Genomic DNA, 22787 nt, shown 5'->3' on the forward strand with positions numbered 1-22787 from the left:
GCAGATATTGAACTGGGACTGAGAAATTAGCAATCAAATTTTAAAAAATATTTACACACTCTTTTTCTCCACAATTGCATCATTACTCATTCTTTTGCTATTCTTTTGCTGAAGAGATGGATCAACTCATTGTTTTGCTGTTTTTCCTGGTGTCCTCTGCTTGCTCATGGCCAAACTAAACTTCCCAAACTCAGCTTCCCACAGGTCAATCAGAATTCATGTTCCCATGACATTCTGCCTCCCTCACCCCAATTTATCATTGTCCAGAAAGACAGCCTTATTTTCTCCATTAATTAAGCTTATTGATTGGTCCCCTATGATCAGCATCTCCATAATTTACCACACTATGGCCATGTAAAGGGATAGGAGAGTCACATGGTAGGAACATAGTTATCTGAGTTCATCTCTGTACAAGATACAAATGGGATGACAGTTTTTTTAAGGCTTAACAGGCACCTAAATTTTTTTTATTTATATAAATCAAAGCTGGGTGAAGTAAAAACAAATATTACGGAGTAGAAATAAGTTTTGAACCCTAGATATTCTAGCTTCGGTACTCTCATGATGAAGATTTCAAGGTTGAGGAAACAACACTCGAGGTCAGATATGTTTCCTTCCAATTTTGAAATTGATTGAAACATGATGCTTCTTGAACAAGCACACCTGCATGGATTGATGCCCAAGGCCAAAGCTTGCTTTTCACATTTGTAAATGATGCTTTGTCTGGTCCATAATTCCACATGTGGTTCTCAAAATCTTTCCATTCATTAAGTATGAATACTATGTCTGAATCACCATGGCAGGTAACTTTAAGGTGAAGTCTGGTCCTTATTACACAAAATCTTGCAGTGGGAACTCTAACTTGTACTAACACAAACTTCCTTGGCTATTTTATATGAATGTACTGGTTTATATCCTCACATTTAATATGACACAAAGTTGAATGTGCTATATTAGTTAAGTTTTACACAAAAAAAATGTGTCCATTTGTGGACAGAGTACAACACAGGGTTTCCCTAGCAAGGCCCTGTGGTCACTGCTTAGCACAGAAATAAAAAGGTTTAATTTAATTAAGACTAGGGGCTGAAGAGATGAATCAACAGTTAACACACTTGCCTGCAAAGTCTAATGTCCCAATTTTGATAAACCAGTACCCATGTGAAGCCAGATGCAGAAAGTGGTGCATGTACCTGGAGTTCATTTGCAGTGGCTAGAGGCCCTGGAGTGCCTATATTCTTTCTCTATCTATCTATCTATCTATCATCTATCTATCTATCTATCTATCTATCTATCTATCTATCTATCTGGCTAGCTATCTATCTATCTACATATATATCTTTTTGTTACGGTTTCAAGTAGGGTTTTGCTCTAGCCCAAGCTGTTCTGAAATGGTCTATGTAGTCTCAGGCCGTCCTCAACCTTATAGAGACCCTCCTACCTTTGGCCTCCTGAATGGTGGGTGAGGGCCCTTGATTTGATAATAACATGCATGTTAGAATACAGGCCGAAAAATTAGGATCTTGGTTTTTCTTCAGTTTTGCACTGTTATTAATATTCATGCAAGCTTTTGCTGATAGCTGTGTGGCATATGTTTGGGTTCATCATATCATGTAAAATGATTATGGTTCCAGGAGAGTTGGAAAATAAAAGATACCACAATTGGGAGGCAGAGGTAGGTGGATTGTCACAAGTTCAAAGCCACTCTGAGAGTACATGGTGAATTCCAGGTCAGCCTGGACTAGAGTGACACCCTACCTCAAAAAACAAAAAAAAAAAAAAAAAAAAAAAAGAACACGGTAGGAAATTTGGTTTATATTGTTGGAAAGTTTCATTATTTGCTGCTTTTCTCAATGCTGATATCTTCTCTTCCTTCCTGTTTGGCAGAAAAATATGATAGAGCAGGAGCAAAATGGTCTTTTGCCTGTATAGGTAGCAAGATAAATCAGTTCATGAAAAAGTGCTGAGTAATGCCTGCAGAGGTAGGAGGCAGTCAGCCCTTTCTCTGCAGCTCAATTCTTGGGCTCAAACAGTACTGTTTAATCCCTGATGGTTTTATAGTGCTGTTACGAAGCTTGAAATGCACCTCAAACTGACTGAAGCATATAATAAATGTGTCCCAATTTTCTTTACTCAATTCAGTAGCATCCAAGTACCTCTTACAAGGACTGTTCAGTATACTTATTAGAGAGGTTAAAATGATTTGAAATTGCTATGAGTATCTTCACCTATCTGAACATTTTAAAATTATTTCTTGAGCTAAATACTTTTCCTTGTATCTAGTGCCTAAGTTTTAAAAATAAAAAGTCTCTCTTGTGTCAGGTGAAAATGAGAGAGCAGATCCAGAAAACAGTGACTTTTATTTCTAGCCTCCCTGTATCCCCACACTGCACTAGGATACTGCTGCAAACCTGGGTATTGCATAACTTTGAGCACTAAATCAGCTGTGCAGGGCATTTCTCCATAAAAGCACATGGTATGTGACTTTATTCTATGCTGATGTCTGTTTCATGTAGATTGTGGTCAAATAAAATGCTTGTAATTGAAATAGAATGTAATTATGGTTTGAAATCATTTTAGTAAATTGTTTTATTTTAAAATACAAATCTTAGGAAGATGGAATTTTAAGCTTTGGCTTATTTAGGAGTAACAAACAGCAACATGCACAAACCAACAGATGATGTAAAATAATTATGTCATTTTTTGTTTTTTTTCTGAGTCTTCTTTAAATAGGGTTTTTTATTTATTTATTTATTTATTTATGAAAAAGGCACAGAGAGAGAGAGAGAGAGAGAGAGAGGGAGAGAGGGAGAGAAGGGACCTCCAAGGGCCTCCAGCTACTGCAAACAAATTCCAGACATATGCACCACCATGTGTATCTGGCTTACATGGGTTCTAGGGAATTGAACGCAAGACCTCAGGCTTTGCAGGCAAGAACCTTAACCACTAAGCTATCTCTCAAGCCCTAAATAGGCTTTAATTAAAATTATTCATTGGGAATTTGTTGAGGCTATTAAGCACATATATATATAGACATAGATATAGATATAGATATAGATATAGATATAGATATAGATATAGATATAGATATAGATATAGATATAGATATAGATATAGATATAGATATAGATATAGATATAGATATAGATATAGATATAGATATAGATATAGATATATATCTGTAGGACTACCTTTAAATGGTTAATAATGATGATTTAATCTAATACACTAGTTGCATTTTATAAGAAAATATCTGTTGCATGTTCAGTGCATGACAAAGACAATAAAGACTGCAAACTGTGGTAAATGGGCCTGATGATTGGTTTCTGTTTAGGGAGAGTTATTATTGTTGTCAAACTTCTATTTTATGCCTTCACTAGGACTACTTTGTATCACTTCTAACACTGAAGGAAAAAAACAGTTACTGTTTCTCTCACTGTCATTATCCTCTATCTACTTTTATCATACAAACACAGGAACACACTCTCTCTTTCCAAATATGTATGCATGTGTGTGTGTGCATGTGTAATGTTTTTAAGGGTAGTTTATGTATATGTGATAAAATGGAAATTATTTGTCTTTCTTAATCTGGCTTGTTTGCTTAACACCATGTTCTCCAGCTTCATCCATTCTCCTGGAAATGTCATTTCATTTATCTTGACACCTGAATGAAAAGTTCATTGTATATTCTGTATCCATTCATCCATTGATGGACATCTAGCTAACTTAGTTTCATAGCTACTGTGAATAGTATAGCAGTAAATATGGATTTGCAAGTATCACTGTAGTATGTTGACTTAGAGTTTGTTTGGCATATGCCCAAGATTGGAAGCTGGACCTTCTGGTGGTTCTATTTTTAATTTTTGAAAAATATCCATGCTGATTCCATAGTGGCTACACCAATATACATGGCCAACATCCATCATTTATAAGCATTTGTTTTCTTGATGATACGCCTTCCAACTGTGGTGAACCTTAAAGTAGTTTTAATATACATTTCTGTAATGGCTAAGGATACTGGAGATTTAAAAGTATTTATTGGCCATTTGTATTTGTTCTTTTATGATCTATTATTTAATCTTTGTTATTCTTTAAGTTTTATAAATATTAATTCCCTATCTGATGTGTATTTAGCAAACATATTTTCTTAATATTTTGTAGGCTGTCCCTTCACACTCCTGATTATTTCCTTTGCTGTGCAGAGGGTTCTTAATGGCATGCAATCCCATTTGTCAAATCTTGGGATAAATTTCTCTGCTGTTGGATTTGTTTTCACACAGATCTGACCTAGACCTACTTCTTGAAGTGTTTTGCCTATGTTTTCCTCTATTAATTTCAAAGTTTCAGGTCTTACATTAAGGTCTTTGATCCATTGTGAATTGACTTTTGTGCTAGATAAGACATGTGAATTTAGTTTTAATTCTTTTTATTTCTACATATGGATATCCAGTTTTCTCAGCACTATTTGTTAAAGAGACTGTCTTTTCTCCAATGTCCATTTTTTGACAGCTTTGTCAAAAAATTACATGGCTATAGCTGTGTGGGTTTATCTGTGGGTCTGTTATTCTGTTCCATTAATCAATGTGTGTTTTGTGCTGGTGTTGTGTTGTTTTGTTAAATATGACTGTAATAAACTTTGAGATCAGATGTTGCAATTTCCCCAATATTGGCCTTCTGTTTATGGTTATTTTGGCTATTTTGAGTCTTTTGTGCCTCCCTGTCAATTTTATGATTTTTTCCAGTTCAGTGAATAATGTGATTCCAATTTTGATTGGGATTGTGTTGAACCTATAGATTATTTTGATATTATGAATCATGTTTAGCAGTCATATTACCTTACTTTCTTATTTCTTGTGTTGTAATTTGTGTATTGGTTTGATAGATCTTCCTGTTTTATTTGAAAGTCTTCTCATTGAACATCTTGGTCTTCTTTTATTTGATTTTTATGTTAGAAATAATACATATAACTCAAGTTGGCTTGAAACTCACCATGTATGCAAGGCTGTCCTTGAATTTCTGTTCTTGCCTCCACCTTCCAAGTTCTGTGATTATAGTTAGGTGCCACCACACCTGGCTGAAGAGCTTATTCTTAAAGCTTTAGTCTTAAGTTATATTCAGGAAGAAGAAAACAAAATACTCATCATACAAGACATAGAAATATACCTGAAATTGACTAAATCCCACCATTATATTACCAATCACAATAAAACAGAAGATAGGACTATAGAATATCAACATCTGGTTTCTACATGCATGCACACACATCCATACACATATGAACATGCATACATATAGGCATGCCACACATATATGCACATGCAAAAAATAAGGCAAACTCACTGCTAATAGTGTACAGTAGAGAGTGGAAATGAAAAAAATGGGGTAAAAAATGGACGAAGATGAAAAGACTTAAGCAAAAAAAGGAAAGATTGCCTGCTAATGAAAAATATGTATACACAAAATTAGATGAATGTATGAAGAGGAATAAAAACTAAAAATGTATTTTTGTTGTAGAAAATAACAGTTTTGCTAAAAGTATAGTAAAGCTAAAATCATGACTCTTAAATGACAGAAAGGGTAGGGGTATGAAGTGTTGTAATAGCTTCCTCTAGGTCCTTTCCTGGGGGAAGTTTTGTTGAATTTGTGGACTCTTGTCTTTCACATCATTTATGCTGTTGCTGAGTCTCTATCAGACACATGTCTAATGTCCTCCTAAGTGTCTTCATTTGATAGTTTCCCTTTTTTGTGTATTAGAGTTCTCTGTTAGCCATACTTAGTTGTATAGTGCATCTCTGGAGATTATCCACATGGTATACCCTGAGGTAGCCACTGTTCTATGGCTGGGGCTTAGGGCATGCAACTTCCAAGTACAGTGGGAGGTAAGACCTTATCGTGAAAAAAACAAAACAAACACACTAACAAAAAAAACACAAAGTATAATGAGAGCATGGCAAGCAACCATAAACCTGTACAGGTAGACCACCTATCTTCAGACTTTTAAGATCTGTATATTAATTAACTCTTGATGAGATATAAGTGTAGATTTCAAGCTCATTGACACAACTTCAGAATTCTCCTGCTCTAACTCAGAGAAGGGCACATAGATGGCTCCAGAGGTTGATCTGCACATGGACCTCAGTTATCTCAGACTATCAGATTCCAGGTTTTTCTCAGTTTACAAGATCTGTGAGCTATACATGGTGGTACACTCCTTTAATCCCAGCACTCAGGAGGCAGAAGAAGGAAGATCACCATGAGTTCTAGTCCACCCTGTGACTTCATAGTGAAATCCAGGTCAGCCTAGACTATGGTGAGACCCTATCCTCTACCTTGAAAAAACAAAAAACCATCTGTGTCCAAACACCAAAAACAAGGTTATCTTGCTATATGCCCTTCCTTGCCTGAGCCTAGTCCTCTTGCCATATGCATCCAGTGTGATCCAGTGGAATTTCTCTCCAGGTAAAGGAATCATGCTCTCACCAAAATCCACAGCTGTGTTTGAGGCATGTGAGGACTGCAGGCTTTTCTTGATAGGAAGGACTGGTCATCTATTGATTGCTTTACCTTTAGAAAGTGGCTTCTGCTCCCTGCTAAGCCCCGCTCGCCCCCCCCACACCCCACCCCCCCTCCTTCAATACCCCTACCACTGCCAGGGAGATGTATAGCTCAGGCTGTTTGCTTCCTATTGTATTGATATGTCTCCCCTCCCCCCTGCACTTTTAAGGTATCCTTTTACTACCTTTATCGATTTGGAATAGTCTAGTATTTTTCATATTCTATCTTTTACACCAGGTCACATGACTTCACCGCTGTGTTGATTTGAGTTTTAACAGGATCAGTGCACCTTCCCAGGAAGCACAAATGCAAATAGAAAGAAAGACTTGAAAATGCTATATAAAAGGAGGAAGAGGATGAAGAGGGAAGGAAGGAAGGGAATATCATTCAGAGTTTATATTTGGAAGTTAGGAAGTTTATCTTCAGCCATATTGTTGTTAGCTCACATGGATGTTTCCTATCCTCATATTTCCCTCAGTCCTTCAGACAGAGGACCAAGGAAGCCAAAGGTCTCTTCCAAGATTAAAGACTAAGCCCTTTATTCCAGGTATTTATTTCCATATTGTCTAGATCAGAGCGAATCTATCTCCACTATCTAGATCAGCAACTTTTCACCTGGATAGATGACCCCTAATATGGGTTGCCTGATCCAGTCACCAATACACAAATACCATATAAATTTTACCCTTTACAAGTAATGATCTTCCTCTACAACAAACACAAAATAGTTTAACATCTTTTTTTGATAGTTTTTTTTTATTTATTTGTTTTTGGGTTTTTTTTTAATTTATCATTTTTTTTATATCCCATGGTAATGCCCTCCCTCATGTCCCTGCCCCTAACTTATCTTTTTTGACTCAATATTGATAACTACTTACTCTCTAAAGAAAATTATCCCCCCCCACCCCAGGCATGGTGGTGCACGCCTTTAATTCCAGCCTTTAGGAGGCAGAGGTAGGAGGATTGCTGAGAGTTTGAGGCCAGCTTGAAACTACATAGTGAATTCCAGTCAGCCTGAGCTAGAGTGAGACCCTACCTCAAAAAACCTCACAAAAAATAAAAAGAAAAGAAAATTATTCTTCTTTAAAAGTAAACTATGGGATACATCCTCTCACCAAGCTATTGTAATCTCTCCATCATTTATGAAAATTAAATGGTCAACAAACTTAACATTTACCATAACCTACATTTGAACATAAAATATACCAGTGGTTCCCCTCATAAGGAGTTCATATTTCAAGAGATACTATGGAAAGAATGAGTTTTCATTGGTATTATTACATTTTCCAATTTACTTCTTCTGTCATGTTTGTTTGTTTGTTTTTGAGATAGGGTCTTGCTCTAGCCTAGGCTTACCTGGAATCCACTATGTAACCTCAGGATGGCCTAGAACTCAAAGCGATCCTCCTACCTCTGCCTCCTGAGTGCTAGAACTAAAGGTATGTGTCACTCTTCCTGGCTTTTTTTTTTTAAAGTAGCTTGTGTACATTTAAGATTTCAAGATTATATGATATACATGGTAAACAGTTGTTATCATGAAGCAGCTGAACATAACTGTCATATCACACAGGTATTTTTTGACAAGACTGGCTTACAAACCTGTAATATGATATGATTTCATTAAGGATAGGCCATAAGCTCTGCATTCCAAATACTTTACATACTTTGACTTAAACCTTTTCTCTTTTCTTCCCCCAAGCTCAGGTTTTCTCTGGTACTATAAACATCCTACAAGAGAGGGACCACTGAGATTAGTTCAACCTCAAGTTCTTTTTATTTTAATTTCTTTTAATATTTTATTTTATTTTTATTTCATATTCTTTTAATTAACATTTTATCTCCAATCCTCTAACCCTCTACTGAGACTGAGTGGTGCTTTCATGACCATACAGTGAATACCTACAACCTCTCTGAGGAAGGACCCTCAGTTGGATGAGGACAGAGAGGGGATATATTAGTATAAGCCAAAGACATGATGACCAATGTGCTGTAAGTTCATACTATAAGTTCATAATAATAAAAGTCATTTTCTAAAAATAAATAAATAAAACAAAAATCTCCTAAACTTTTAGTCTGATGGACTGATGCACATTAATGATGAGAAATGAGTTAAATATTAAGAAGTAAGCAACCTCTTTAATTCAGTGGAATGCATGCAAAACTTGTATATTTCCAAGAGATAAATATCTTTTAAAAGGCAATGCCCATTAAGCTAAACAGCAAGTGTTAATTAATTGAATTTATGGTAAATTGAAGAGAATAATTTTTAAAAGACTTTCTTCAGACGTGAAGCTGACTGATTTGGCAAATTAATATGTAAGACATCCAGGTTAATTATAATTGCAAATAAATAATGAATAGTATTTACTATCATATGCTCAAATATCCTGATGGTTATGTTTGCACTAAAAATAAAAAACATGTTGTTAATGTGAAACTCAAATTTAATTCTACTTTTTGTGACAGCCCTATTCAGATCTTGTAAGTCCTCCTGGTTACTGATATTCCTCATGACTGAAATCTATAGGGATCTTCAAGCCTCCAGTCTGGAAAGAAGGCAGGCTGAAAAGATGGTCTTGGACAACCATTAGGCATCTTCCACTCAAAACTCCTCCAAGAAAAAGACAGTAGTTTTTATAACAAATCAACCACTCCTTCAGTCTAACTCCATGGTGAGTCAAAACCAAAACAGTAATGCCCCACCTGCCTCAGTGGCTTCATGAATTTACAGGGGAGAGTGTAAGGTAGCAGGTAGGATATATTTGGAATTTAAGCAAAAGGAGAAATAATATGGGGTGGATATTGTTGAATGTTATAGCAGTATTTAAATTATTTGTAAAGATTTAACAAAGCAAAAATATTTACTATCTCGGCTGCCACCTGTTCTTGAGCATAACAAAAAGAAAATTGTTTCTGCAGCTAAATGTTAGAAAACATATTGAATGAAAGGACAGGCATGGATCAAAAAAAACCATTTTTTTTCTGTAAGAGTTTTTGTTTTATCCATATGCATATCACTTGATGGTTGCTACATTATTTTTATACAACTTAGTAATAATAATTCAAGAAGATTGTCCTTTCTCTCTCTCTCTTCCTTTCTCTCTCTGTCTCTCTCACACACACACACAGACTTGTGAAGCTGAGAAAAATTTTCTGTTTTCAAAGTCAATCTTTCAGGGCCTGGGGATATGGTTCAGTGGGTAAGAATGTTTTACAAGCATGAGTTTAGTCCCCAGCACCCAAATAAAAAGCAAGATGTTACTGCCCATGCCTCTAAGCCCAATGTTGAGTGTGGTGGAGTCAAGAGGGTCATTGGTCAACCAGTCTAACAGAAAAATGGTGCGCTCCAGGACCAGGGAGAGATTCTGTCTCAAGAAAATGAGGTGGAAGAGTAATAGAAGAGGAAACCTGTCATCTTCTCCTGGCCTCTGTACATGTGCACACAGGGTGTATGCATTTGCACACACTGTGCATATGTCACATACACCACACAGACACACACACACATACACAGTCAATCAGTCTTCATTGTTTAATCTCCATTTTCCCATACTCTAGGACTAATATATGATTCTATAAAGTCAGAAACACCTAAATCCCCCAGCTAAGTTTAAAGAGGCCTAAAGCATGAAGTCTATTTCATGAAGAAGCTTGTAAAAGGCATTTTCTTACTTTCCAGAATTTTCAGTATTAATCCTATCCACTTCCCAACTGCATAGTCTTCATAGCACTGCACATGTACATGGGAGATGTATTTATCATGGTAAATGAATAGTTGCAGAATGAACAAAATTGAATGTACCATGTGACATACATCAAGACAGGAATAGATTTTGCTCAATGTCACATCTGCTGTGACAGATGTTTTTGGCATCTGGTAGTGTGCCCTTATATGACTCAGTGATAACTATTAGCTCCTGGGCACACAGAAAACTGTAACCATCCCTGAAGGAGCTCCTTAAACCAGATCAGTGTGCTACAAAAGGGAGGTAGAATGGACATATACATTTTCGAGTTTTATATAATAAATTTCGTTTACATCATCAATGATAAATGGCATGTAGAACAATTTAACTTAGTGAGAAAAATTTAACTTTTGAACTGAGAAGTTATCTCATTTTCCATGACCTATTTTGGCAAAGTTCCTTTAGCATATCCCATACCAAAATGACTCCTTTGGACGAGAGTAATAATCAGACATAGGATTTTTTTTTTTACAAGAATTCTGTAATGCTCAGATTTTATACATAGAATGTTTATTAACTGCCTTTCTATAACCCAGGGTATTTTGGGTCTCAGGATCTCATGATGCCGGGAAGTTCCCTTTGTTTTCAGAGCTTTCTGACGAAACAACACCAGACAGTTAATCTGTATTTGACAGGCTTGTCCCATCTCTTCCCAGCCCCACTTTCTTCCTCCCATAGCTGCATGCCGCTTCCCACTTCCCACAGTGGCCTCTGGCTTCAGTGCCACTTTTCTTCAAACTTGCGCTGTGCCTCAGGCGCTTTGCTTTGTGAAGAGGTAGTCTTCACAAAGAGAATGTCTCAGAATAGGAAGGGTCATTTCAAATTGATTTTATGCTAAGGAGGTACTCCCACTCCTGAGCACAGTCCTCCACTTTGGGACATCTCATATGTCATGCCATTTAAACATCCTTCTGGCTATAGTAGCTCAAGGACTTCTCTTGAGTCACTATATGTCCCAAACTATTCCAGCAACATGCAAAGTGAAAAGTGAAAGTCATCAAAAAAATTAAACTTGGAGCCGGGTGTGGGGACTCATGTCTTTAATCCCAGCACTTGGGAGGCAGAGGTAGGTAGCTCTCCATGAGTTTGAGGCCACCTTGAGACTACATAGTTAATTCTAGGTCAGCCTGGACCACTGGACCAGAGAGAGACCCTACCTCGAAAAACAAAAAAAAATTAACAAAAAAAAATTAAACTCTGAGTTCTCATCATCAGTAATGCCTAAAATTTAGCAAAGGCTTAACCACAAGAGTGTACTCTGTTTCCTAGGAACACAGACTAATCAAGCCATGAGTTCCAGAAGTGTTTTCACACAGCTTAAAAATACTGCATTATTTCAAGGAAATGATTATCAAGGCATGATCTGATATGTATTATGTGTAAACATTTGCAAAGTGAGAGTTTAAGCATTTCCCCAGAATGTTGTGTTAAAATGCTAATAAGAGCTTCTTTATTTATCCATGGGAATTATATCAAATGGTCTTTTTTTTTTTAATTTTGCTTTTGTTTCTATGCTCTCCATTATTGTCCATAGCAATTGAGAGGAATGCTGACTCTAACAGTATTTCCTCAGGCTGCTACTTATAGGTACATAATTCCCTCCTTTACTGACACCATTGCCAAAAATAACCTACATTGCCTGAAAATGCAACAAAACCAATGACATTTATTCTGCCGATATCGTTGTTCATAGTAATACACTTTTAAGCAGTGGTTTTCAAATAAAACTAAAATGACTCCTTTCTGTTGAATGAGGCATGGGGAAAGAAAGGAAAGAGGGAACAAAGCTAGCTTTGTCCGCTCTAAGTAATCTTTAATGTATAAGGCTGCCAGCACCCTCTACTGAATCTACCTAATGTCTGTGGTCAGCTCAATTGCCCACCAGAAAAAGTTATTTAAATGGAACACGTCTCCCCCTTGCCATCCACCCCCCATTTTTTCAAAGTAAGGTCTCACTCTAGCCCAGGCTGACCAGGAATTCACTATGTAGTCTCAGGCTGGCTTTGAATTCATAGTGATCCTCCTACCTTTGTCTCCCAAGTGCTGGGTTAAAGGCATGTGCCACCATACCAGGCTTTTTTATTTTAAGTATTTTACTTATTTATTCATTTAAGAGAGAGACAAAAAGAAAGAGGCAGATAGAGGGAAAGAGAATGGGCATGACAGGGCTTCCAGTCAATGCAAAAGGTCTCCAGATGCCTGCTTCACTTAGTGTATCTGGCATTATGTGGGTACTGGGGAATTGAACCCCAGCTGTCTGGCTTCAAGCAAATGCCTTTAACCACTGAGCGATCTCTCCAGTTCCCTGGAACACTTCTTTACTAGAACAATTTAGCCCAAATCACCAATGTCATTTTGTATTCTTCACATGAACTAGAGTTCTTGAAAGGAACTCCTTCAAATCTCCTGAATGTAATAGGAGAGATTCTGATTTCCATCTGGTGTGGGATCCTTGGTGCTAATTTTAATGGTTGTCTAATGATACTGTGCTCTTCACACGGAATTACATGCAGAGCCATATAAGCCACAGTAGATCTCAATCTCAATGAAATTGAGTCTTAGCAACCAAATTAGCAATCTGGTCATAGATTGTGGCATTAAATTTACAATTTAATAAACTCATTGTGTCAAACATCTCTAAAAACTTGGTAGTTTTTATACTCATTAGCAGCTAAGGGCTGCCTCTGAGGGCTCCATCCCACATCTTATTCCAAGATCCAGCTGAAAGTGCAACTCCTGCTTGACAGATCACTATCTGGAAAAGGGACTAGAAGGACAGCCTCTGTGGAGATGCACTTTCACTGAAAGCTTGGGTGAGTACTACAGGTCACATCACATGCACTGGCAAAGCAAGTAATTTGGTCAAAATGACAGAGACCAGAAGGAACAGGTCACTGTAATAGGCAGAGGTGAGTAATTTCCCTTCTTTGAACAAATGGTTGGATATGAGCCACAACTCAACCCTACTCTCAGGTTCTCACATCACCTCTCAAAGTCTATAAGCTTCGCCACTCTTTATACTTAGGGTATTGGCCTTCTTGGCAAGGCTGAAGTCTGCTCTGTCTGGGACCCTCTCTCCAAGCTATTTCTACAATTGCATCATTGGTCAATGGCGGACCTGTTACATTCCCAATCTGAAGTCTCTCACCACTCATCTATACAATTCTCTCCTCTATGTGGGAACTCTGACCTCATGTTTTTGAAGCATTCAAGATTCTTATAAAGGAAAACAAAGCATTGACTTTATTTATTAATTTATTAATTTATTATTTGTGTGTGTGAGAGAGACACAATGGGTACAAACAAACTCCAGATGCATATGCCACCTTTGCATCTGTGTTTATATCGGTATTGGGGAAGTGAACCTGGGTCCTTAGGCTTAGAAGACAAGTGCCTTAAACACTGAGCCATCTCTCCAGCCTAACTTTAAACTAAGTTAAAGAATACCTAATTTCCTTAAAATGAAAAATTCACAGCACACACAAATTTATATTTCTCTAACCTATGCCACCATTTACTAATGGCCAAATCTCTTGATCCAAACACATATCAGTACTGTATTCTTTTATAACATACTTTTATGGAAGTATTAAAAAGATAGGCCTTATACTACTGTGCAGTGGTTGCCTGAGTTGGGAAAACAAATGACAACCATAGTTAAAGGAAAAGTCTGGAAATATCATTCATCCAAAAGATTAACCAAATGAATTATTTTTCTAAATAAAATCTACCACAGAATAAAGATAAAACAGAATTTAATGTAGGATTCTATCTTATAACTGAGTAGAACTTTCTGTAGGTCACTTGTAGAAGTTTTTGGGTTACAGAAGTATATGTGCAGTCATGCAAGTCATGGGAACTGTTTTCAATGAGTCTATGTACCATTTCTCCTTTTTAAAAAAAAAAAAATAACTGACTATTGTTCCAAATTGCCAAACTGAGTTTATATTTAAGGTTTACTCAAAGTGTTAGGTTTAAGAATTTAGTTTTGAAAGCCGGGTGTGGTGGCACACACCTTTAATCCCAGCACTTGGGAGGCAGAGGTAGGAGGATTGCCATGAGTTCAAGGCCACCCTGAGATGACAGAGTTAATTCCAGGTAAGCCTGGACCAGAGTGATACCCTACCTCGAAAAACCAAAAAAAAAAAAAAAAAAAAAAAAAGAATTTAGTTTTGATTTTGTCTCCTGAGCATTTTAGTCAACAATTAATATCCTTTCACCTTCAGGCCCAGAGTCCTGGGATTAAACACATGCCATCATGCACATCATGAGCATAAAAATGTCTGATTCCAGTGCTGCCATTAATAAGCTCTGTGATGTTGGGCAAATGATATATTTATTTTTGGATGTCAGAAGCATAGAAATTCTAAGCCAAGAATGTTAGTTTTTGTGTCATTCAGTTTGTTTTCTATTGAATGGGGAAAATGGGTTCCATGATGTGTAACATGTAAAAATATGTGTTATTTCTTGAATTATCTCTGCCTGATGTTTAGTTTTTTAAAAGGTTATACTCTCCTCTTCCCTGCCTCCATTCCACTGAGGGTCCTCCTCAATGAGGTCATTGGTGTTCACTGTTGGGGTCAAAAAAGCCTCAGCCAGTCTCTCTCTCCCTCTTTCCCTCTCTCTCTCTCTCTCTCTCTCTCTCTCCCCACCCCCCCCTGTGTGTGTGTGTGTGTGTGTGTGTGTGTGTGTGTGTGTGTGTGTGTGTGTGTTGGGGAGGATATTACTCCCTACCCTATAGCTCTTACAATCATTCCTTCCTCTCTTCCACAACGTTCCCTGAGCCTTGGCAGGAGTCATAGCAATCTGATTTAGTGTTGAGTCCTCTGCAGCCTCTGGATTTCTGTTTTGATGAGTCTTGAGTGGCCACAGTGTCTATCTCCATCTCCTTGGAGCTGGTTGTCAGGCTAGCAGCAAGAGAAGTAATGTCACTACTTCCTATGCAAAGTCTCATGGCCCTAGCAGATATGGTAGAGGTGACACATCTCATAGTACATGCCTGGGGTTTTTTTTTTGTTGTTGTTTTTTGGGTTTTTTTTGTGTTTTTTTTTTTTTGTTTTGTTTTGTTTTTTAACACAACTTACTTTCAGAAGTTCAGAGATAGAGGTAAACTAAAACTGGATATGTAAGCCAAGTTTATAGAGCCCAATGACAGTTAAGGATTATCATGTGATTTTAAAAATAGTTTATTTCTTTCTTTCTTTATTTATACATCTGTGTGTGTGCATGTATGGGCCTCCCAGAGTCCCTTGCCACTGCAAGGGAACACCAGATACTTTTACCACTTTCTGCATCTGGCTTTATATGGCTGCTGCAGAACTGAACCCAGGCTGGTGGATATTGCAAACAAGCATGCACCTTTAACCACCAAACCATCTCCCTAGCCTTATCATGTTTATTTTTGTAAAAACATAAAAGTTGCAACTTGAGCCTGGCATGGTGGCATATGCCTTTAATCCCAGCACTCTGGAGGCAGAGGTAGGACGATCATGGTTACTCTGAGACTGCATAGTGAATTCCAGGTCAGCCTGGACTAGAGACACCACATTGAGAAACAAACAAACAAACAAAAAGTTGCAACTTGACCTTCAGTTAAGGCTTTTCCCTGACTACATTCAGCCCATCTGGTAAACTTGGGTGCTGGAGCTGGAGAAGCCCCTTCCATGACAGGCAAGGCCATAAACAGTGTGCTTTTAGCAAGTGAGAAGAGAAATGAGTTCTGTATGATAGGAAAAGTGTTCACAGGGAGAACCATTTGTCTTGCACAGGTTTGGTGTATAGTGACTTGAGTCTAGAGTACAGAGGGCTTGCACATGAAGCTGGAAAATCTGCTTAGCAACACTATCTTGTCTAGCAAGAACTCATTCCCACTGCTCAGCTTGTACCAAGAGTAGCTTCTGTGATACAAGCATGCATCCAGTCAGGTGTTGTCTGTCCACTTGGACTTCCTTTACTTAATTGGGATTGGAATGAAGGATGTTGTCTTTATTTCAGTCAGATCCACCTGGAGTTTACTTTGCTTGAGGGAGCCACAGCAAGAGGACAAAACTATGTGAATGGAAAAACTTTTCCTGAAAGATTCCATTCATACATCCCTCTTAACCTTGATGGGAAAATTTGAAGGGCAAATCCCAGAGCATGACATAGAAGCTGGGACCTGCCATGGGCTAGCTGGGGTGTTCTCACTCCAGGGAAAGTTAGGGATTGCTTGGCTGCCATAGTTAAATGAAGAAGTGACTGAACAAACAGAATTTCAGAGAACCTGTGTATTTACACATGTTTAAGTTTTGTTTTTGCAAACTTATTTCTACATGATTTAAGGAACTGGTATTTTAAAATCATATGCTTAGTTTTTTAAAAAGTTGTGACTGGAGGAAACAAAAATCTACATATTTAGTTAACACATAAATTAGTTAATGCTTTTTTTCCTTGTAACCGACTACTAGGGTCACTCAAATTAAAAAAAAAATTATTATTCTAATGGGTCAACATGTCAGTAGGAGCAGGGAGGAGAAAATGAGAGAGCCGCCATCTAGTTGGGCAGAAAAGTGGGCAGGGGAAATGACTTGTAAGAAGATTGCTAAACAAAGAAAGTCTCATGAGCGTCAATGAGTTGTGACATTTCTCAACTAAATCTACAACATCGGAATGCAAAGCTGGGGACATATGAGGTGTCAGGTAAGGCAAAGAGCATTAAATAGGAGACCTCTTCTCACCCTGGTTCTGAACAAAGAAAAATCCAGCAGAGGACTAAGACAAGAAAGTTAGAAAATATCATCTTTATGTCCCATAGAGTTTTGCTTGGAGATTTAACTTTACAGGAAAGCCACAAGGTATATTAAGCAAGCTTCAGTATTAAGCAGACTTTTGGACATGCTCAAGTAGTCATGCTTGGACAGTGGTGTTTTCCGAAGAAGTCGAATCATGACTAACTTATAAAAGAGCAAATCACACACACACACACACACACACGTGTATATATAGATGTATATACATGTATATATACACATGTGTCTAAAGACATGTTACTGAAAAATATTAATATTTATATATTTTAGATAATTCAAAAGTAACATTATAAAATAGGTTATCATTTTAAAAAATGGTTTACTTTGTAATTGGTATAATATAATTTATCTTACTATTTGAGTGTAAGATCAATGCAGGTAAATTGATCCCATGTGCCACTGATATATCTGGACCACTTTATCTCAGCACTCAGGAGGCAGAGATAGGAGGATCACCGTGAGTTCGAGGACACCCTGAGACTACATAGTGAATTCCAGGTTAGCCTGGACTAGAGTGAGACCCTACCTCAAAAAACAAAAAAGCAAAACAAAAAAAAATGCCACTTTATAATTATAGTAATACAATTGGAGTCAAGTATTTGTCAGTAGCACTTTTGTTTTATCTTCTTGGCTACTTGTTATCTGCTTGGTACCACCAGCTAATGATCCTGAGGATTTTTGTTGTTGTTGTTATTTTTATTTATTTATTTGAGAACGACAGACAGAGAGAGAAAAAGGCAGAGAGAGAGAGAATGAGCATGCCAGGGCCTCCAGCCACTGAAAACGAACTCTAGACACATGCGCCCCCTTGTACATCTGGCTAACATGGGTCCTGGGGAATCGAGCCTCGAACCAGGGTCCTTAGGCTTCACAGGCAAGCTCTTAACTGCTAAGCCATCTCTCTAGCCCGACCCTGAGGATTTTTTTTTTCTACTGTCCCCACTTTTATTTAATATAGTTTTGGAAGTCTTAGCCATAGCAATAAGGCAAGAGACACACATAAAAGGGATACAAATTGAAAAGGTTTTGAAGGGTCTTTCTAAGTGGCCCATTTCCAGAGAAAAGGAAGACTTGAGGTAACTAGTTCTACTAGCTCTGTTTCGTCCACACAACTTGATGAGAAATCAACTCTATTATTGCATTCTTGTTTTGTGTGTGTGTGTGTGTGTGTGTGTGTGTGTGTGTCTGGGGGAGTGGAGGTTCGAGGTAGGGTCTCACTCTAGCTCATGCTGACCTGGAATTCACTATGTACTCTCTGGGTGGCCTCGAACTCATGGCAATCCTCATACCTCTGCCTCCCAAGTGCTGGGATCAAAGGTGTGCACCACCACTCCCTGCCCAATGTTGCATTCTTTTTGAAAGAGGTAACTTGTCCACAAATAATATATGTTTAAAATGTACCTATATACAAAATCTAAAAATATGCATGTTAAGTAAAATGAAGAAAATATGAAACCAACTGGTTACAGACACATCGCAGATTAGATGCAAATAGAAAGTAGGTGTCATTGTGTGCTATCAAGTTTATCTTTACAGGGAAAGAAATCAAAGGCTGTCTGAGGAAGGCAGTCAGGTGATTCAGTGGCATCTTGGTAAAGAACAGACAGCATGCACAACACCAGTGCCACACAGCAGAGCAGAGAAATCTCTACTATCTCCTGTTGCCTTGAACTCATGGCAAAACACATTAATCATGACTGTGCTGATGACAGCATCCACAGCCCCACTCTGCTACCAGGCCTGTAAAAGCATAGCTGCTAAGCAACTCTGTATACTGCATAATACTTGATCATGTTAATAAGGAAATTTCTTACTGGTTTATGGTTATTCTGCTCTAGTGTTCATGACTATTATATAGTGTATTACCAAGAAATGTTTATAGTGAAAATGTAAGTCATATTGTACTGACTGTAGCCTCTCATGTCTGGTATTTCCTGTCTCTTGAAATAATGTGTAGTGATTCATCTATACCACCTACATCTGTTTAAGGACTCTATGATATTTGCACAAAGAGAAAATCATCAATGACATTTTTCTCACTTTTAAGCATAGCAGAAACATTCATAAAATAGATTACATTTTATACTGTAACAAAAGCCTCCATAATCCAAGGCATCAAAGACTACAAACTCCAAAATTCATGTGATAATATTTTCAATTAATAATAAACAGTAAATGTATCATATGATTATAAATTAAATAACAGAATTAATTTTCTCTGAACAAAAAAGATTTGATTGAAATTATATGATATATCAATATTCTTATTAGTTTAAGAAACTATGGTTTAAAAAATGCTGCAAGTATCAGTGGATGAGGATACACAGTAGATGTTCATTTTTGCTCATACAAATAATCAAAAGTAAGTACAGACTTTTATAAAGTGGGGTTCTCAGGCCTACAATTATTATTTTTTGATTAAATTTAATTTTTAGCATACAGATATATAGCTAATTAAGTTTCATTATGGCATTTTTTCATGCTAATGACATATTTCTCATAAAATAGCCATATCATTCAGTGAACTATGACTGTACAGTGTTTGGACCATTCTTTGTGTCTGATTATAAGCATTGTCCTAATGAGCACAGCTAGCATTAGAATTCATAGAATGAAAGTGGATGTGTGTACACTGCTATCATCCCAGCATCTGGGAAACAGATCCTGAAGAAACGCACGTTCACCGACAGCTAGGCCACACTGTAAGTTGCAGACTCTCTGGAGCCACATAGTGTTATCCTGCCTCAGCAACTACAGAAAAAAATCAAAAATCAAAAGTAGGTCTTTCAGGGTGAAAAGGACAGGACCTATAAGAATAAACACAAACATATTAAAATGCAATTTACTCCACCTTTCTTGGCTCATTACTTTCAAGTCAAACAGAAACAAGTATAGATAGATGGTCTGAGATTTTGATCTTTAAAAATGTATGACATATGTAGTACAATAAATAAATCAAAATCAGTTTTATTATATATGTAAACAATTCTTTTGACATAGAATGATCATTCCTGTTAATTTGTGTCATAGTCACTTTGAATACCATTAGCAGCTTCTAACATTTTTCTGTTTCTTCAAATCTAAGTTTTATAGTAACAAATAAGTATAGATTATTAAGAATTTTAAAAAAAGAAATACGGCAAATTTCATTGAGTCATATTACATTTCATAGAGTTTAAAACAAAGATTAAGAATTTATCACCAACATTAACCCAATTTTATTCAATGTTTGTGGAAAGTCATATTTAAAAATTTTAAACTATATTAGGAAAAGGAAATCACAGGATGACACAAAATAAATTAGTAAACCATAATGCAAAAAAAAAAGTTAATAAGAAAATTGGGTGGAAAGTGTTTGCAAATTGTTCAATTCTGCTAATAGTTCTCATATTAATGAAGAATCTGGAGCCAAAATTTTTTGGTGAATTTTATTTATAATACTTCCATTTGAAATTTTAAATAAATTTATCTACCTTTTACCTAACATGAAATGATTGCAATCATCTCTTAAATTTAGTACCAGCATGGGCTTATCATCCACAATGAGCTTTTGATCAGAGAAACCTACAAGGTTTCCTAAAAGAATGACAGATTTCTGTCAGAGTACTTGATGACCCACCAAAGGTTAGTGGTAAGACCCTATTGCTGAAGACACCATATGCAGCTGACATGATAAATTTATCAATTTTATAAAATCTGTTATCTTTTGTTGTGTGTGTATAGTGTTCATGCATGTTCACATGTGTGTGAGCTCATGTGTGTTGCAGGTGTGTGTGCACATGAAAACCAGAGGCTGACCTCACATATCTTCCTTGATCATTCTCCACTTTACTTACTGAGGCAAGGTATACCACTCAAACCCCAGAGCTTGCTGATTTGGCTGGTCTAACTAGCCAGCTTGTACCAGGGATCTCCTGTCTCTGTCAGGATTACAGGTTGACCACCACCACCAACTGATGTTTCAATGGGGACTGCAGATTCAAATTCTTGTTCTCATGCTTGCACAGAAAGCATTGTATTCACTGAGCTATCTCACCAGCCCAAGTCAAAATCAAAAGCTTTTCAATTTCTGTTCAAGAATAAGATATGCCTTTTCATCTACCTTTTTTTTTTTTTTCTGTATTTGAGGCCTTTAAAAAGGCTCACGTTGTGTTTAAGAAAGTTTTTCCATTGTATTTTTCCCTTTTAGATACAATTGTTTTTCATAGAAATTTTAGGTTAACAGTAAAAGTGAATTAAAAGCAAAGTGCCTCTGTACTCTCTGCCCCATCCACTCACAAGGCCTCCTCTTGGCAATGTCCTGTGCCAGAGCAGTGCATTGCTTCCACTAGGAAGAAAGAACAACATGGAAGAAAAACTTCGCACCACATTTTGTTTACATTTATATCATATATGTATATTTCCTATTAAAATTAATTAATTAAAAATAAAACATATTTAATATTAGGATATATTCTGTTTGAGGAAATCAACCATGTTTGTTATCCCAAAACATTTATTTCCAAATAAGTGAATTCTAGTATTTTCTGGGTGCCTCATAGGAAACTAGAGCTTTTAGATGAAACAGCCCATTCGTCTATGCTCTAAGCTCATAATGTAGGTAGATTGAAAGAAATTTCAAAGTTCATTTAGAAGACTGAAGTTGCAAATTTAGACTCTGATCCTTCCTTATTTCTGGTCATCCACTGAAACATATCACCATAAGCCTCACAGAAATGGGAACCTGCTTCAGTGGAATCTGAGGTCCCTGTGGGACTCCTAACCTAATAACTACGATTGTTACTGTAATTCGCACACGGCAAAGCTATCACTAACTGTTTCATAGCTTACTGACCTTAAAGAGTTAATGCAGTGTCCAAAGGAAATTTGTGTCCAAGCAGAGCCCAGGCTCTGAGATTCTGGCACACTTATATTTGTGAAATTTGAGCTCATATTAAATATACCTTAAAACAATACATGTGGGATTTGACTCTGGCATTAGGTCAGGTCTGACTCTGCTGTAGAGAGATGAGTTTTGCCTCAGGTCCTTGTAATATGTTTTGCACTACAGGACTATGGAATCAGCAAAAATATCTTATTGCTTTAGTGAAGAAAAACACATTGGCCCCTATTGAGTTTATGCCACTATCTTTATTTGAATCATGTTTTCAAACAAGAGAATTCTGCTATCTCCTTCACCTGCAGCTTTCTTTTCAGCCTACTTTTTCTCCAATTCATAGTTACATAAATAGCATTTGTCCAGCACTGGACTACCGTTGTCTATGTGTTCAGGTGAGTGACCTTACACAGTTAATGTGTGGAGCAAGCAGCTTGGTCATACCTCCACTCACCTCAAATACAAGAATAATCAAAGACCCAGTTAGGAGAGCAATATGTGTCATTAAGACTGACTACTGCACGCTCTTCTGATAGCATGTCCAGTACTCACTCAAAAGGACTAGAAGACTACATTTTTTTTCTCCTCAGAGACAAGTTCTTTCTACTTCATCCTTGTTGAATTGATTGAGCTCGATCTATTTTGTATCTCTGTGGGCACAGTTTTCATAATATGGGCAGATCTATGACTCCATCAATGACACAGTGGCAACCAGCTTAATGTATGTTGATGAGGCTATATTGAACCACTTTTGAAACTTGTAACACATCAATGCATCCATCTATTAGTAAAGCATACAATTAATATGTATATGGGATGCTTAGC

General features: G+C 37.0%; 1 protein-coding gene across 1 annotated transcript in view; it reads left to right on the forward strand.

Annotated features, from left to right (window-relative positions):
- Nucleotides 1-22787, forward strand: part of LOC101607308 (sodium channel protein type 1 subunit alpha) — a 150444-nt gene that overhangs the window by 26243 nt on the left and 101414 nt on the right. The window lies entirely within an intron of this gene.

The sequence above is a fragment of the Jaculus jaculus genome, chromosome 4 (assembly GCF_020740685.1).
Source record: "Jaculus jaculus isolate mJacJac1 chromosome 4, mJacJac1.mat.Y.cur, whole genome shotgun sequence".
In the NCBI taxonomy this organism is placed as follows: Eukaryota; Metazoa; Chordata; class Mammalia; order Rodentia; family Dipodidae; genus Jaculus; species Jaculus jaculus.